Raw genomic sequence first — 6,345 nt, forward strand, 5'->3', positions numbered from 1 at the left:
ACTAGCCTAACTGCCCACTTCTGCCCTTTTACATGAGAGAGAAATAGCCCATCATCAAGTATAACCACTGAATTCAATTTTTAAAGTGTTGACACTGTAATTTTTTTTATTTAATTTTTTTTCTTCATAGAAGTTTGTACCATAGTGTTCAAGAGTGCCAGTTTCCACATATTTTAAGGTGTTTTCAAATCACATGAAGAATAGCTATAGATGCAGTTGGTTTATAGCACTAAATCTGAAAATTTAGTACAAAGGAAAGAGTGTTCTATTAGTAGAACTGAAAGGCACCCTTGGAAACAGCTTGTGACTGATGGTTGGAAAACAATAGCTTGGCTTAGGAGGAAAATGCCCTTGGAGACCATCTGCTAAGGCCCCTTACCTCCAATTTATAGATAAAGACACAATCTCTCACCAACTTCAGGTAGCCTGACTCAATGAACAGAATACATGTGGATGTCAGTCTAAGTGCATTTGTCCCACAACTGGGCAAATCATATCTTCCTCAGCCTCGGTTTCTTTACTTGTGAAAAAGAGATAACATTAAAATCTCACAGAAATATTACAATTATTAAATGGGCATTTCTGTTTCCTCGTGCAATCCCTGGCACACAGGTGTTCAAATGTAGCCCTTCCCTCCCAATACCACTGTCACCCAAACTTCACAGCACCCTATCCTGTGTGTGCTTCCTTCTTCAGCTGCTGAGTGCTCATCAATGGTGTTAAGGATTGTTTGCAGAGGCGATTGGCTCTTTGACTGTCCTTCTAACCTAGGAGCAGGTTTTTCTCCTGTCAGTCTGCATCATGAATCCTGCAATAAGACCTTAGCAACTATGGTAAACTCACAATTGGGGGCTAGCTTTGGCAATAACAGTGATAAAGCAGAATTCATCAGCAAGTGTTTGAAGCCCAGCATTTGGCTGAGTTTTCTTTGTTAATCCCTGATTTCAAAGGAGGAAATGATCTTTGCCTATTTACTTTGCCTGAGTGGTCTGCTCAGCTCAGCAGAGTCCTATTAATTATTGAATGGAACAAATAAAAGCTTTCCTTAAAGTTTCCTGCTGTGCTATACCTTTGTATCTTAGGGTATTAGTTTAGCTAGCTTCTGAACCAGAGTGGAAGCATTATAAGGGCTTAGGCTGTATCAGCTCTGTTACACTCAATGCGTTATAAGTTTGTTATTCCCATGAATGTCTTGTACATCAGAATTTCCTTAGCTGTCTTCACTGGTCACCTCCATTTTACTAGTGGCTTCTTCCTGTGTTTCTAAATATAAGCCCTTTTATATAGGGCAGGCAGGCATCAATATGTTGGTGAGTTTTGTCTCCTACAACAGCCAAGACAAATACTTCACAAATAGCAGTTGCTGAAAGATTAAGTGAATAAATTTTTTAAAAATGAGTGAATGAGCAAGCAAATTTTGCTCTGGATTTGTTTCTTAAATATTCAGGAATGCTATAAAAAACATAAAAAATTGTGGGTTTAAGACATCATAATCTTTATGAAAGAGATTTCTTTAAACTATTTAAAGAAATGAGCTCAATATCAATTAAGAATAGGCTTAGTGGAGAATGACAGAAAGCATAAAATAAAAGTATAAATGCTATGTAAGTTATAGCAGTATAATTCATATAATTTTCCCTCATGTTGAAGATGCCCTAAGGTCTCCACTCAGGAGACCATGTGCTTTCCCTACAATGACAGGCACTCGGGCTTCTTTCATCTGGTAGTGCTGCTGTGTGGCTTCCACCTCATGGTCCAAAGTGGCCAGATGGAAAAGGGAAGAACATACCCTCTTCTTCAAAGACACCTCCTGAATTTTGTTTCCATCAGTTCTACTCATTGGCCATGATAGTCTGGAAAATGTAGTTTCTATCTGGGGCAGCCATGTGCCTGTCTAGAATCGGGAATTCTTCTGCTAAAGGAAAAAGGATAGAACCCATACTGGGGGACAAATTGTCTCAGTCACAGTTTCTCATTGCTATTTGGATAAAATATGAACTCACTGCTATGCTCAACAAGGTTCTGACTGATCCAATCACTACCTGGTCTCTGGCCTCATCTCTGATTACTAACTTAGGTTGTTTTATCTCTGTTTTTCCACTCTAATTTTCTCCAAAAGGCAGGGCTCCATCGCACCTCAGTGTCTTTGCACACATACTTATTTCTGGGATTTAGTAATACTAGAGTAGATTTGCTTACCCCATTAAATTGTGTGTGTCTGTGTGTGTGTGTGTGATCTCATACTTCTTCTTTGTAGCACCTGTCACAATTGCAATTACAACTTATTTAGGTTATGATTTGCTTTGTATCTGTCTCCCCCTAACCTATGAGACTGTGAATGTGAGAATTTTGTTTTGTTCATGGCTATTTTCCCAGTATGGTATGTTGCATTTGGAACAAGTTAGGTACTTCCTAAATCTTTATAAGATCAGTGAATAAATTTCTGATGGAATACTTTCATTTTACAGATGAAATAATAGTTTAACCAGAATACTCAAAGAATCTGGACTTTAGTTTCTTTAATTAGTTAAAAATGAAGGTTTCAACTCCTTTTCAAAATCTTTCTGAAATGTTTTGGTCTAAGGGAAGTTCATCAAATAATATTTACTCTTCCTTTGATGGTCACTATCTTATGCCTGATGGGCAACCTTAGAACTGTCGATCAGCACTTAACCGCAGGCACTTAATAAGAAAGAAATCATGCAGGATCAGTCTAACTCCAGGATAAGCCCAGAAAGTTGCTTTAAAAAATGTGCTTAACATTCGTTGATTTTCTTTTCAATTGTTCCTTTCCCCAGAAAAATGATACACCAAAAAATTCAAATGATGGTGCTCCTGGATTGATAGAGGTTTTGTTTTATGCAGAAATTATTGTGCTTCTCTGCCCCTCCTCCAATTGGGGCAATGTGCCTACCACGCCGGCAGGCCGATGGGCCTGTTCTGCCGGTCGGTAGCAGGTCCGCCTACCTTGCAGGCGTGAGCGGCGGCTCTGTCCCTCTGTGGGCCGCTATGCTTGTTCTGTCGGTGGTCGCAGTTCTGCCTACTTTGCAGGCGCAGGCAGCAGCACTGCCCCTCTGCAGGCCTCTGGGGCTGTTCTGCCGGTGGGTCGCAGGTCCGCCTACCTCTTCAGATAGAGCCCTAATAGTCAGAGTATACAAAGAACTCAAAAAATTAGACAATAAAATAACAATCAACCCAATCAACAAATGGGCCAAGGACCTGAACAGACACTTCTCAGAGGAGGACATACAATCAATCAACAAGTACATGAAAAAATGCTCACCATCTCTAGCTGTCAGAGAAATGCAAATCAAAACCACCCTAAGATACCATCTCACTCCAGTAAGATTGGCAGCCATTATGAAGTCAAACAACAACAAGTGCTGGCGAGGATGTGGGGAAAAGGGTACACTTGTACATTGCTGGTGGGACTGCAAATTGGTGCAGCCAATTTGGAAAGCAGTATGGAGATTTCTTGGAAAGCTGGGAATGGAGCCACCATTTGACCCAGCTATTCCCCTTCTCGGTCTATTCCCTAAAGACCTAAAAAGAGCATGCTACAGGGACACTGCTACATCGATGTTCATAGCAGCACAATTCACAATAGCAAGACTGTGGAACCAACCTAGATGCCCTTCAATAGACGAATGGATAAAAAAAATGTGGCATTTATACACAATGGAGTATTACTCTGCATTAAAAAATGACAAAATCATAGAATTTGCAGGGAAATGGATGGCATTAGAGCAGATTATGCTAAGTGAAGCTAGCCAATCCCTAAAAAACAAATGCCAAATGTCTTCTTTGATATAAGGAGAGTAACTAAGAACAGAGTAGGGACGAAGAGCATGAGAAGAAGATTAACATTAAACAGGGATGAGAGGTGGGAGGGAAAGGGAGAGAGAAGGGAAATTGCATGGAAATGGAAGGAGACCCTCAGGGTTATACAAAAGTACATACAAGAGGAAGTGAGGGGAAATGGAAAAATGATACAAGGGGGACAAATGAATGACAGTAGAGGGGGCAGAGAGAGAAGAGGGGAGGGGAGGGGAGGGGAGGGGGGATAGTAGAGGATAGGAAAGGCAACAGAACACAACAGACACTAGTATGGCAATATGTAAATCAATGGATGTGTAACTGATGTGATTCTGCAATCTGTATATGGGGTAAAAATGGGAGCTCATAACCCACTTGAATCAAAGTGTGAAATATGATATATCAAGAACTATGTAATGTTTTGAACAACCAACAATAAAAAATTATTAAAAAAAAGAAAAGAAATTATTGTGCTTTTATTGAAAGAAAAAATAACTTTTTTAAAAGTCTCAGTCACCTGTTGGGACTCTGAGTGACAGTCATGTTTGAGTTCAACAATTGGTTTTTAAGAAATGTCAGAGGAAAAAACAGCATTATTTCTAATGTCCTGATTTTTAAATATAAGCTTCCAGAGTCAACGTGAAGGAGGGAGGTCAGGAAGAAGGAAGACAATCTTTGGAATACTCTGAACTCTGGTGATTGCCCAGAAACTTACAGAATGTTGTGATTTAGGGATTTGATTTAGGATGTTTTGAAAACTGCAAGTCTTGGTTGTCCTGGGATATGAAACCTCCATGGACTGATTACATGTGTCACAGGCAAACTACACTATTCTTTTGGCATTTGTTCAATATTCCAATTTAATGTCTTACATATTTAAAAAGTTTAGTATTTAAATTTTTTTAAAATTCCCTATAATTGAAAATGGACATTTTACTTTCCAAGTATTTACGATAACATTTACCTGTTATGTATTTTCCAAAGCTGGAAACTCCTTCCCTTCCCATAGTGCCTCAGTGCCTCTCTCAAGGTTGGCACCTCTTGCCTTTGAAAGAGGAGAATTAAGCCAGGCATAGTGGCTCACACCTGTAATCCCAGCGGCTCAGGAGGCTGAGACAGGAGAATTGTGAGTTTAAAGACAGCCTTAGCAACTTAGTGAGGCCCTAAGCAATTCAGTGAGACCCTGTCTCTAAATAAAATGCCAAATAGGGCTGGGGATGAGGCTCAGTGGTCGAGTGCCCCTGAGTTCAATCCTGGTACCAAAAAAACAAAAGAGAAGAATTAACTAGCTGTGGAACTAAAAGTTGGATATAAAAGGGTGTACAGACAAAAATAATGTGACAAACTTTAATTTGAACTGAAGCCAGTTGTATTCCTAAACAGTTTCCCAAATTATTTGTCTTCTAGAAAGATTTAGTCATCAGAGTATAAACACAAATCAGGAGTAAAGGTTAAAATTTTATCCATTTAAAAATGCTGCTTCACACTGTATTTCAGCAATTAACACTTCAGATGGAATTGGTGTGGTTTAAAATATGCACCATCTCTTCTAGTTTAAAAAAATGCCTGTACCTATTCTTAGTAGCATTAAGGGAATCAATGGGGATGACTAGACTTTTCAGGCAAGGTAGCTGTCAATCAATAAATGTTCTGGCTACTTGATATTCAGTATGATGTGATCAAGTAGGAATGCAATCAATCAATAAATAGGGCTGCATCTGGGGGTGGGGGAGAGCAGTGAGAAGTAGTTCCCAGGGTAATGACAGGATACAGGTAGTGTCATGGCTACATGGCTTCTACCCAGTGGGGAAATCTATTTTCAGCTTGGCTCCCAATGAGGAAGTGACATTTCCTGTCACATAGATGTTAAACAGTCCATCCCTTTGCTCTGGCTAAGTGGCAGGTGCCACTCAAATGCAGGTGGAGTGCTCTGAGTAGCAGAAAGAGCACCTAGCTTGGTGTATCATTCTGGGGCAATTAGGTGAAGCAGGCAGCCAGCATTTTCTGTAAGCAGAGTTTATCAAGAAAGCCCAAACCTCCCTAACAATACTACAATGAAGGCTCAATCCTGCTTCACCCTAGAAATAAGGAAGTAATCAGGGTCCATACTGAGAAGGTAGAAGAGGAACACAGCACGGAGCACGCAAAAGGAAACCAGTGCACCTTGGAAAATACAGAAGGGGGATCTTCCCATGCCACTCACAGTGCAGACTGGTGCTGGGTTGCACGTTGTTGGTTACGACATGAGAAAAACATGTAAGTCATGCATTTTAGGGAAATTGAGTGAAAGCGTTTAGAAAAGATTGTAGGAATTTGATATTGCTGCCATAGCCAGGTGTGGCCCTGGATTCTTATAATTTATCTTGTCCTAAAACTATCCGAGTTGAAGGCAAAAAACAAAACAAAACATGAGAGACATACACCTAAGACTGCTAAAGCCATACAGAAAGCCATGAATCCACTGAATGAGGGTCTTGACTAAATGGGTGGGTGTTTTAGAAGTTTAAACTAAGGGCAGGCATGAGCCTG

The sequence above is a fragment of the Marmota monax genome, unplaced genomic scaffold, assembly GCF_021218885.2.
Source record: "Marmota monax isolate L192 unplaced genomic scaffold, Marmota_monax_Labrador192_F-V1.1 WCK01_AAM20220418_F8-fsc00042, whole genome shotgun sequence".
Taxonomy (NCBI): Eukaryota; Metazoa; Chordata; class Mammalia; order Rodentia; family Sciuridae; genus Marmota; species Marmota monax.